We start from the raw sequence: 13839 nt of genomic DNA on the forward strand, positions 1-13839 counted from the left end.
TTTTGTAGATTTTGGAAGCAACTAATTTTCTACATTAAATTCTTTCCTGCTTAAAATAACTAGTGTGGTCTCCATTTTCTATGGTAGAATACTGTGCTACACGATTCAAAGATTGTAAAACTGTTCTCCTATATTTTTGAAACTTTAAATTTTTTTTTGATATGTATTTTCTTTAGTCCATCTAGAATTAGCCTTGACTATTGTCTGAGGGAGTAATCTAACTTAAAAAATAATAATCCATTGTCCCAACATCATTTATTAAATAGTCTCCTTTCTCCACTACATTTTAAATGGCATATTAATCATATACTAACTTCTCTTATGAAGGGGATCTGATAAATTGAAGAAGTATTACTGTATTAGAATTAAAATTACAGTAGTACGTAGTGAAATGCATATGATTGCATTTGGATGAATGAGCCTTTCAACAAGGGGAAACACATTTTTTTGAACATGGTTGCTTTCAGTCACTCTGTGTAGTTGCCTGGTATCAAGATGTAGTTGAATGACAGAAATAAGATAAAGAAGGAGAAGACCACATGATGTAGTATACTTTCAAACACAGAAGACTGAGCCAAGAGCAGGCACTACCTAGGGAAAATGTCCACTCTTAGGTATGTCCACTCTGATTAGAGGCAATCTTCTTCATTCATAACTATATTATAATTAATAAGAAGACCACTGAAAAAATCCAATGAACTCTAACAAAGAACACATTTCTGTGTAGTTTAGTCACTTTTACCTTGGGGAAAGTACTGAACACATTTGGGTTGGACAGTAAACAAAGACCGAATTTACAAGTAGATGGACTTTGGTGGTACTTAGAAGTCTGGAATACTGCATATACCTACTATTTTCCTTCTGACTTGGTCAGGATTTTCAAATTCATCTGTTGCCTCATCTGTTTTCCCTACCAGCATTTCTGCACGGAAGACAGCAGAACTCATTCTCCCCATAGCATATGGGCACTGGTCAGGAATTGGAGCAATTGAAAACTGCTTGATTTACTCTCTGTCTTTCCTGGTGCTGACAAGGGGTGTCAAGTTCAATCCAAGGCCCTTAGAAGGGGTAAAAAAGACTGTCAATTACAATGTCCCTTGGTTTGTTGCTATAGTCTTTTATAAACTTGTCTACTTTAGTACCAACACCGAAGTGTTAAAATTGCTATGACATTATAAAATTTGTTAATATCTGGTAGGCAAAACTCCTTCATGGGCCTCCTTCTTAAAATTCTTTTCATAATTTCCTTGCTAAGTAAACTTTAGAATCATCCTTTCAAATTTCATAAAGTATCATTTTAAGATTTTGATTGACATTTATTTGCATTTACAAATTAAATTTCTGGAGAATTGCCCTCCTTACAGTTTCAAGTCTTTCCTTTCAAATTATGGTATGTCTCTATTTAGCATTTCCTTCGGTTTTTCAGTAAAGTTTTATCTTCTTTTATATGAATCTCATACATTTCCCATTAGGTCTACTGCTATGTATCTTGTTGCTATTGCGAATGGCAGCTTTTTTGTACTGCATTTTCTATGGAGTCATTGTTAATCTATAATGAAGTTGCTAGGTTTTGTATGTTGATTTTACATCCACACCCCTTAGTTAAAATCATTTTTACATAGTTTTTCTTGGATTTTTATGGAGACAATTATTATATTTCCAAATAATAATAGTTTTATCTCTTCCTTCCCAATAATTGTACCATTCTTCAATGTCTTGTTGCATTATGCAGTAACTACAGAATAATGATAAAAGGTGGCACTAATAATCCTGTCTTCTCTTGTTCTTACCTTAAAGAGAATACTTCTAAATCTTCATCATTGACTATAATACTTGCAATATTTCTACTGGATATACCTTATCAAATTAAAATATTTCCATCTATTAATATTGCCACCTTGCTATGAGTATTATACTGATTTGTTTTATATTTATTTTTCTTTAAAAAAATGTGCTGAATTTTTATCAAATGTTTGCTTTGGCATCAGTCAGAATGATCACATCATTTTTCTTCTTTAACTTCTTGATAAAATGATCTTCATTAATAATTTCTAAAGAAAACCCAGGCTTATATTCCTAGAATGAACTCTAATTGGTCATAATTGATCATTTTGCATAGTGGCCTGGTTTGGGGTTTATGGATGTAAGGTTCTTAAGAATCTGTGAGAACATAGCCTCAGAGACCTGTGGGACTACAACAAGTTTTAACATTTGTGTCATCAGAGTCCCAGAAGGAGGGGAGAAAGATGGCCAGGTTGAAAAAAATACTTGAAGAAATAATGACTGAAAACATCCCAAATTTGGCAAGGGACATAAACCTACAGGTTCAAGAAGTGAGTGAACCCCAAACAGGATAAATACCAAAAAAATCCACACCAAGACATATCACAATTAAACTTCTGAAATAAAAGACAAAGAAAAAACTCTTGAAATCGTAAAGAAAGGCATAATGCGTAAAGGGAAGTAGCAATTAGAATGACTATTTCTCATCAGAAACCATGGCGGCCAGAAAGAGGTAGCATAATAATTTCCAAGAGTTGAAAGAAAATAACTGTAAACCCAGCATCCTATACCCAGTGAAAATATCCTTCAGTAATGAAGGAAAAATCCAAACATTCTCAAAGGAAGGAAAACTAAGAGAATTTTTCACCACCAAACGTACGCTAGAGAAATGATTAAACAAGAATCTAACAGCGCACTAAAAGGATCATACACCATGATCAAGTGGGGTTTATCCCAGGAATGCAAGGATTCTTCAGTATACACAAATCAATCAATGTGATAAACCATATTAACAAATCAAAGGAGAAAAACCATATGATCATCTCAATAGATTCAGAAAAAGCTTTCAGCAAAATTCAACACCCATTTATGATAAAAACCTTCCAGAAAGTAGGCATAGAGGGAACTTACCTCAACATAATAAAGGCCATATATGACAAACCCACAGCCAATATTGTTCTCAATGGTGAAAAACTGAAAGCATTTCCTCTAAGATCAGGAATAAGACAAGGTTGTCCACTCTCACCACTATTATTCAACATAATTTTGGAAGTTTTAGCCACAACAATCAGAGAAGAAAAAGAAATAAAAGGAATCCAAATTGGAAAGGAAGAAGTAAAACTGTCACTGTTTGCAGATAACATGATACTATACATAGAGAATCCTAAAGGTGCTACCAGAAAACTACTAGAGCTAATTAATGAATTTAGTAGAGTAGCAGGATACAAAATTAATGCACAGAAATCTCTTGCATTCCTATACACTAATGATGAAAAATCTGAAAGAGAAATTAAGGAAACACTCCCATTTACCTCTGCAACAAAAAGAATAAAATACTTAGCAATAAACCTACTTAAGGAGACAAAAGACCTGTATGCAGAAAACTATAAGACACTGATGAAAGAAATTAAGATGATACAAACAGATGGAGAGATATACCATGTTCTTGGATTGGAAGAATCAACATTGTGAAAATGACTATACTACTCAAAGCAATCTACAGATTCAATGCAATCCTTATCAAACTACCAATGGCATTTTTCACAGAACTAGAACAAAAAATTTCACAATTTGTATGGAAACACAAAAGACCCCAAATAGCCAAAGCAATCTTGAGAAAGAAAAACAGAGCTGGAGGAAACAGGCTCCTGGACTTCAGATTATATTACTAAGCTACAGTAATCAAGACAGTATGGTACTGGCACAAAAACAGAAATATAGAAAAATGGAACAGGATAGAAAGCCCACAGATAAACCCACACACATATAGTCACCTTATTTTTGATAAAGGAGGCAAGAATATACAATGGAGAAAAGACAGCCTCTTCAGTAAGTGGTGCTGGAAAAACTGGACAGCTACATGTAAAAGAATGAAATTAAAACACTTCCTAACACCATACACAAAAATAAACTCAAAATGGATTAAAGACCTAAATGTAAGGCCAGACACTATAAAACTCTTAGAAGAAAACATAGGCAGGACACTCTATGACATAAATCACAGCAAGATCCTTTTTGACCCACCTCCTAGAGAAATGGAAATAAAAACAAAAATAGAAAAATGGGACCTAATGAAACTTAAAAGCTTTTGCACAGCAAAGGAAACCATAAACAAGACGAAAAGACAACCCTCAGAATGGGAGAAAATATTTGCAATTGAAGCAACAGACAAAGGATTAATCTCCAAAATTTACAAGCTGCTCATGCAGCTCAATATCAAAAAAACAAACAACCCAATCCAAAACTGGGCAGAACACCTAAATAAACATTTCTCCAAAGAAGATATACAGATTGCCAACAAACACATGAAAGGATGCTCAACATCACTAATCATTGGAGAAATGCAAATCAAAACTACAATGAGGTATCACCTCACACCAGTCAGAATGGCCATCATCAAAAAATCTACAAAAAATAGATGCTGGAGAGGGTGTGGAGAAAAGGGAACCCTCTTGCACTGTTGGTGGGAATGTAAGTTGATACAGCCCCTATGGAGAACAGTATAGAGGTTCCTTAAAAAACTAAAAATAGAACTACCATACGACCCAGCAATCCCAATAGTGGGCATATACCCTGAGAAAACCATAATTCAAAAATAGTCATGTATGACCATGTTCATTGCATCTCTATTTACAATAGCCAGGACATGGAAGCAACCTAAGTGTCCATTGACAGATGAATGAATGAAAAAGATGTGGCACATATACACAATGGAATATTACTCAGCCATAAAAAGAAATGAAATTGAGTTATTTGTGGTGAGGTGGATGGACCTGGAGTCTTTCATACAGAGTGAAGTAAGTCAGAAAGAGAAAAACAAATACCATATGCTAACACATATATATGGAATAAAAAAAATGGTTCTGAAGAACCTAGGAGCAGGACAGGAATAAAGACACAGACGTAGAGAATGGACTTGAGGACACAGGGAGGGGGAGGGGTAAGCTGGGCCGAAGCAAGAGAGTGTCATGGACTTATATATACTACCAAATGTAAAATAGATAGCTAGTGGGAAGCAGCTGCACAGCACAGGAGATCAGCTTGGTGCTTTGTGACCACCTAGAGGGGTGGGATAGGGAGGGAGGGAGGGAAATGCAAGAGGGAGGAGATATGGGGATGTATGTATATGTATAGCTGATTCACTTTGATATAAAGCAGAAACTAACACATCATTGTAAAGGAATTATACTCCAATAAAGAGGTTAAATTAAAAAAAAAGAAATGGTTAAACAAAGTTCTCTAAAAAGAAAGGAAATGAGAAAGAAAGAAACTTGGCATATCAGAAATGAAGAAAGGGCACAACAAGCAAAAATACGGATAAATGCAATAAGCTTGCCTCCTGCTCCTGAGTTTTCTAAATCATGTTTGAGGATTGGAGCAAAAATTGTAATACTGACTGATGCAGTTCCAAATGTATATGAAGGAAATAATTAAGACAACTATTTAATAAACAAGGAAGGGTAATGGGATATATAACGAGGTTACATTATTATATTTTACTTGAACTGGTGAAATGACAGCACCAGTACACTATAATAAGATATATATATATATATATATATATACACATATACAGGTATACCTCATTTTATTATGCTTCACTTAATTGTGCTTTGCAGATATTGTGTTTTTTTACAAATTGAAGGTTTGTGGCAATCTTGCATTGAGCAAGTCTGTTGGTGCCATTCTTCCAACAGTACTTGCTCACCTCATCTCTGTATCACATTTTGGTAATTCCCACATTTCAATTTTTTTGTTTATTATTACATTTTTTATGGTGATCTGTGAGCAGTGGTCTTTGATGTTACAACTATGACTAGCTGAAGACTCAGATGATGGTTAGAATTTTTTAGCAATAAATTTTTTTTTAGTTAAAATATGTACATAGTTTTTTAGACATAATGCTATTGCACACATAATAGATTACAGTATAGTGTAAAGATAACTTTTCTATGCACTGGGAAGCCAAAAAATTTGTGTGACTTTCTTTATTGTGATATTTGCTTTATTTTGGTGATCTGGAACTGAACTCAAAATATCTCTGAGGTGTGCCCATGCGTGTGTGTGTGTGTGTATAGATATATAGTCTAATACCTAGAAATACTACCAAAATAAGCTATACAAAGTGATATACTCAAGAATACTATCAATAAATCAAAGTAGAATTTAAAAAAAAATGTTCAACTACCCCATGGAATGCAGGAAAAAGAAAACAGAAGAACAAGCACAAGACAAAAAAGTAAAACAGCAGAATTAAACCCTAACTTAATAATTACATTGAATGTGAATGGCTTAAATACACTGACTAAAAGAGATTCTCAGAGTGGATTAGAAAACATGATCCAGCAATACACTACCTATAAGAAATTAACTTCAAATATTATGATACAGGCAAGTCAAGAGTAAAAGGATATAAAAAGATATATCATAAAAATATAAATCAAAGGAAAACAGGAGTGGATAAATTAATATCAGCAATCAGAGAAAATAGACTTCAGAGCAAGTAAAATTACCAGAGACAGAGAAAGACATAATATAATGATAAAAGAGTCATCCTCCAAGAAGACACAGCAATCCTAAATCCATATGCACTAAACAACAGAACCAACATATACAAAGCAAAACTTGACAGAAATGAAAGGAGAGTGAAGTAAGTCAGAAAGAGAAAAACAAGTATCATATATTAATGTGTATATGTGGAATCTAGAAAAATGGTATAGACGATCTTATTTGCAAAGCAGAAATAGAGACACAGATGTAGAGAACAAATATATGGATACCAAGGGGGAAGGGGGTGTGGGAGGAAGTGGGAGATTGAGATTGACATATATACACTATTGATACTATGTATAAAATAGATAACTAATGAGAATATACTGTATAGCACAGGGAACTGTACTTAGTGCACTGTGGTGACCTAAATGGGAAGGAGATCCAAAAAAGAGGAGATATATGTATGTGTATAACTGATTCATTTTGCTGTACAGTAGAAACTAACACAACATTGTAAAGCAACTATACTCCAATATAAAATTAATTTTAAAAAAGGAGAAAAAGATAAATCAACAGTTGTATTTGGAGACTTCAAAAACCTCTTTAAGAAACTGATAAAACATCTCCACAGAAGATGAGCAAGGGTATAAAACTCAGTAATATCATCAACCAACAGGCCTTAATTGACATTTATAGAACACTCCACCCAACAAAAGTATAATATACATTCTTTTCAAGTGTCTACAGAACATAAACCAAGATATACCATATCCTGGGCCATAATACAAATCTCAACAGATTTTTTAAAATTGGAAACATATAGAGGGTGTTCTCTGTCACATGGAATCAGACGAAATCAAAAACAGAAAGATAATAGTAAAATCTCCAAATACTTGGAAACAAAACAACACACTTCTAAATAACCCATGGATAAAAGAGGATATCTCAAGAGAAATACTGTATAACAATTTACTGAACTGAATGAAAATGAAATACATCAATAGTCGTGGGATACAGCTAGAGCAGTGCTGAGAGGAAAACTCATAGCACTAAATTCATACATTAGAAAATCAAACAAGTCTCAAAAATCAATAATCTAAGCTCCTACCCAAAGAAATGAAGAAAAAAAGAGCAGATAAATCCAAAATACATAGAAAGAAAGAAATAAAAAATACAAGAGCAAAAATCAATGAAACTGAAAAAGAAAAGCAACAAAAAATTAATGAAATAAAAACCTAGTTCTCTGTAAAGATCAATAAAATTCATAAACCTTAGCAAGACTGCCAAAGAGGGGGAGAAATAAAGATGACACAAATTGCCAAAGGGGTGGGGGGGGGAAGATGACACAAATTGCTAATATCAGCAATGAAATGTGGACTATCACTACTGACTCTGCAGACATCAAAGGGTAACTGGGTAACATTATGAACAACACTACACCCGTAAACTTGACAACTTAGATGAAATGGACCAATTCCTCAAAAAGTACAAACTACCCAACTCACGCAATAGGAACTAGATAATTCATATATCATACAATTTACCCATTTAAAGTGTATAATCCAATGGCTTTTAGTGCATTCATAGAGTTGTACATTCATTGCCACAATCAATTTTAGTATATTTTTATTACCTCAAAATGAAACCCTACTCACTTTAGCTATCACCCTGCATTCTCCCAATCCCACCTAGCCCTAGGAAACTACTAATCTACTTTCTGTATCTATAGATTTGCCTATTCTGGACCATCCATATAAATAGATCATACAATATGTGGTCCTTTTTGACTGGTTTCTTTCACTTAGCACAATATTTTCAAAGTTCATTAGTACATCTTTTATTTTTATTGCTGAATAATACATTTAATGCACAAGTTTTAATGCACATGTTTTCATTTCTTTTGGGTATATACTTGGGAGTACAATTGCCAGATCATATGTTAACCCTGTGTTTAACTATTTGAGGAATTGCAAGACTGGTTTCCAAAGCAGTTTCCTCATTTTACATTCCCACTAGCAGTGTATGAAAGTTCCAAATTTTCTAATGCTTATTATTATCTGTCTTTTAAAATTATAGCCATCCTAGTGAGTGTGAAGTAGAATTAACCATTCCCTGATAACTAATGATGTTGAGCATTTTTCATGTACTTTTTAGCCATTTGTATATCTTGTTTGGGGAACTGTCTATTCAGTTACTTTGCCTACTTTTAATTGGGTTATTCACATATTTATTGTTGACCTGTAATAATTCTTTACATATTTTGGCTACTAGATTTGCATCAGATACATGATTTGCAAAAGCAATATTTTCTCGCATTTTGTGTGTAATTTGTTTGAATTTACCTGCTAGTGTCCTTTGAAGGACAAGTTTTTAACCTTAATTAAGTTCAGTGGGTGTCATGTCTAAGAAAGCATTGCCTAATCCAAGGTCACAAATATTTACCCCTATGATTTTTCCTAACAGTTTTATAGTTTTAGCTCTTGTATTTAGGTCTTTCATCCATTTTTAGTTAATTTTTATACATGGTGTGAGGTAGTGGTCCAACTTCACTCTTTTGCATGTGGATATCCAGTTGTCCCAACATTTGTTGAGAGTTTATTCTTTCCTTATGGAATTATCTCAGAACTCTTGTTGAAAATCAAATGACTATAGATTCATGGATTTTTTTTCCCTGGGCACTCAATTCTGTTCCATTTAGCTGTGTTTCTATTCTTATGCCAGTACCACATTATCTTGATTACTGTAGCTCTGTAGTAACTCATGAAACCAGGAAGTATGAGTCCTCCAACTTTGTTCTTTTTCAATATTTTTGGCTAGTCTGGTTCCCTTGAATTTCCATGTGAATTTTAGGATCAGCTTACATTTTGCAAAGAGGTTACCTGGGATTGTGTTGAATCTGTACATCAATTTAGAGAGTATTAATGCCTTAACAATATTAAGTCTTCTGATCCATAATCATGGGATATCTTTCAATTTATTTAGGTCTTCTTTAATTTCTTCTAACAATAGAAGAGTATAAGCTTTGCATTTGTTTTGTTAAATTTTATTTCTTTTGTTTTATTTTATTCTTTTTTATGCTATTGTAAATGGAATTGTTTTCTTAATTTTATTTTTTTATTGCTCATTGCTATTGTACAGAAAAACAGTTGATTTATGGGTATTGATCTTGTATTCTGCAACCTTACTGAACTCATTTATTAATTATAGTACTTTTAAAGGGTATTTTAGGGTTTTCTATGCGATATGACAAGATTATGTCATCTGCAAATAGAGATAGTTTTGCTTCTTCCTTTCCAATCTGGATGCCTTTTATTTCTTCTTCTTGAACTGACTAAATCTCCAGTATAATATTAAATAGAGGCTGTAAGAGTGGACATCCTTGCCTTGTTCCTGATCTTAGGAGGAAGACATTTAACATTTCACCATTAAGGATGATGTTAGCTCTGGGGTTTCCATAGACACCATTTATCTTGTTGTGGAAATATCATTCTATTCCTACTTTGTTGAGTATTTTTTGTTTTTTGGGTTTTTTTAATCATTAAGGGATATTGAATTTTTGTCAAATGTTTATTCTGCATCTACTATGATAATCATGTGCATTTTGCTTTTTATTCTATAATCTATTACATTATTTGATTTTCAGGTGTTACATCAACTTTGCATACCTGAGATAAATCCTACTTGGTCATGGTGTACAATCCTTTTTATGTATTACTGGATTCAGTTTGCTAACAGTTTGTTGAGGGTGTTTGCATCCATATTCAAAAAATATATTGATGCCTAGTTTTATTTTCTTATAATATCTTTGTCTATTTTATTGTATCACAGTTATACTGGACTCATAAAATGTTAGAATGTGTCCCCACATTTTCTATTCTTTGGAAAAGTTAGGAAATTTTTTATATTAACTCTTCCTTAAATGTTTGGTGTAATTCCTTTGTGAAGCCAGCTGGTCCTGGGCTTTTCTCTGTGGGAAGTTTTTTGACGACTAATTCAATTTCTTTATTTGTTATAGGCTTATTGAGATTTTCTATTTCTTTTTTTTTAAAAATAGAGCTTTATTGGAGTATAACTGCTTCACAGTACTGTGTTAGTTTCTCTTGTACACAAACGTGAATCAGCCATATGCATACATATGTCCCCACATCCCCTCCCTCTTGAGCCTCCCTCCCATCCTCCCTATCCTACCCCTTTAGGTCATCGCAAAGCACTGAGCTGATCTCCCTGTGCTATGCTACTGCTTCCCACTAGCTAACTATTTTACATTCGGTAGTGTATATATGTCGATACTACTCTAACTTCGCCCAGATTCCCCCTCCCACCCCATGTCCTCAAGTCCATTCTCTATGTCTACATCTTTATTCCTGCCCTGTAACTATGTTCATCAGTATCTTTTTTATTTTTAGATTCCATATATATGTGTTAGAATACAGTAGTTGTTTTTCTCTTTCTGACTTAATTCACTCTGTATGACAGACTCCAAGTCCATACACCTCACTACAAATAACTCAATTTCATTTCGTTTTATGGCTAATATTCCATTGTATACATGTGCCACATGTTCTTTATCTATTCATCTGTCGATGGACATTTAGGTTGGTTCCATATCCTGGCTATTGTAAATTGTGCTGCAGTGAACATTGTGGTACATGTCTCTTTTTGAATTATGGTTTTCAATTTCAGGAGTCTGTGTCTTTCTAGGAATTTTTCCATTTCATCTAAGTTATCTAATTTGTGTCATGTTATTCATACTATAGTTATTCATAGTATTCTCTTACAGTTCTTTTTGTATCTGCATGGTCAGTAGTATTAGCCCCTCTTTTATTCTTGATTTTACTGATTTGAGACATAACTCTTATTTTTCTTGGTTAGTTTAGCTAAAAGTTTGTCAATTTTGTTGATTTCTTCAAAGTAAAAACTTTTGGTTTCACTGACTTTCTCTAGTGTTATTCTATTCTCTATTTTATTAATGTTTGCTCTAATCCTTATTATGTCCTTTCTTCTGCCTGCTTTGGGTTTACTTTGCTCTTCTTTTTTCTGTGTCTTAAGATGGAAGTTTAAGTTGTTGATTTGAGATATTCTTTTTAAGCATATAATTTTAATTGTGATTTCAGTTTTTAATTCATGGATTCTTTAGAAATTATTTCTTAACTCCCAAGTAGTGAAAATGGACATGAATTTTCCAAATACACTTTTGTTACAATTTTAAGTTTAATTCCACTGTCATCAGAAAACAGATTCTGTATGATTTCAATCCTTTGAAATTTGTTGAGGTTTTCTTTATAGCCGAATATACAGTCAATTTTTATAAATGTTCCATGGTGATTTAAAAGAATACCTATTCGACAGCTGGTGGGTAGAATGCCCATACATGTTCATATTTTCTTTAACTCTACTGACTTTCTGGTCTGCTGTTTAAAATCAGTCATTTAAAGATATACCATAATCACCCATTGTGATCCATGAACTTATCTAATCCTCCTTAATAGCTCTGTAAATTTTCACATATTTTCATTCCATAAATTGAGCACATATAAATTTAGAATTGTTATACATTTATTTAGTTAAACATTTTGTTACTATAAAATGAACTTCTTTATCTCCAGTAATGATTTCATTGTTAAAGTCTATTTGGTTTGATATTAATACGACTACTTCAGCTTCCTTTTGATTAATGTTTTATCTTCAACAGTTTTTATCCACATGTTTTACATGTGACTTTTATAAATACAGTACAGATGAGTTTTACTTTTCATTCAGCCTGAAGTCTTTTCACTAAATCATTTAGTCAGTTTGATTTTAATATAATTACTGATATGTTTGGGTTGAATTTACCATACTTGTTCTATTTCATTTTTCTCTCCCTTTCTGCCTTAAAAAATGGTTCCTTAGTATTTTTTATGATTTAATTTCCCACCATTATCTTGGAAACTAGGTATTACTACACTATTATAATAATAACACTAGAACTTACCACATGCATCCTTAAGTAATATTAATTGGTATTATACTCTTTACCCAGGCAATACAAAGTCATTAGAATTCTTTAGCTACATTTGCATACCCTCCCTGAATTTTATACCATTAAAATGTCATGCATTTTAATGTTCTGTAGAACATTTTAAACCTAATAACACATTGTAACTGCTTTATACATCAGTGTTTGTTTCTATTCACCTACATCGTTTTCACTGTGTTTCATTCTTCTTTTACCTCCATGCTTCTATCTAGGATCATTTTCTTTCTGCTTGAACAGCATCTTTACTTCTGGGTCACTTGGAGACAAATTCTCCAGTTTTCTTTGTTTGAAAAGTCTTTATTTTTCTTTCATTCTGGAAAGATATTTTTGCTAGATATAGATTTATAGGTTGGTGTTTATTTTCTTTCACACTCTGATATCATTGCACTGTTTTCTGGTTGCAATTGTTTCTATTAAGTGGCTAGTGTTAGTCTAATTTATATTCCTTTGAAATAATCTGTCAGTTTTTTTCCTCTGATAGCTTGTGTATTCTTAGTTGTTTTTTGTTTTGAGCAGTTTTACTATATGCCTAGGTATGGATTTCTCTATCTGGCTCAGGGCTGGCAGAACATCTTAAAACTGTGGCTCAATGTCATTCACCAGTTCTTGGTCAGCTCTCCTCCATCACCTCCTTCTGTCTTATTCTCTCCTTCTCTGACTCCAATTATACATATGCTAGAATCTCTCCCTGTATTTTCTGTGTCTCACAATCTTCTGTACTTCCTATATTTTGTCCCTTCATGTTTCATTAGTGCTGCTTTCTTCTGAAAAGAATGTTTGGTGTAATTCCTTTGTCCACCAGTCCATTGATTCTCTCTTTGATATATGTAGTCTGACATTCAGCTTGTCCAGTGAGCTCTCTAACTTGATGATTAAGTTTTTCAGTTCTCTAAATTTCATGTGGCATGGTTTTCAGTTCTTTGTGGAAAAAAAAATCTCAAACTTGCTTTTTACCTCTTAGAGCCTACTAAACAGCTACCTTAAGGTCTATGTCTGGCCATTCTAATTATGAACCAGGCACCGTACCACATGTTCTACAAACATTATCTCACAACAACAGTAATGGATTATTTTTTACAGAAGAAGAAACTAAGCCCCGCCCCCCACAGTTTCTAGTAAAGCCAAGAACCAAACTCAAATCTTCCCAGTTGTAAAACGCATGGTCTTAACCATCTCATTACAGGGCCCTGGAAGTCCCAAATATCCAATTAAAACAGAGTTCAGAATTAATTTATCTCCCTACCAGAGTAAGATTTCTCTGTTCTTGTGATTAGTTTTCCACCAAACCCCATCATAACATTATTCCTGAATGTGTTCTTTTTTAT

Source organism: Delphinapterus leucas, chromosome 4, assembly GCF_059928025.1.
Source record: "Delphinapterus leucas isolate spDelLeu-1000000601 "Yukka" chromosome 4, BTC_Dleu_Yukka2, whole genome shotgun sequence".
Classification (NCBI taxonomy): Eukaryota; Metazoa; Chordata; class Mammalia; order Artiodactyla; family Monodontidae; genus Delphinapterus; species Delphinapterus leucas.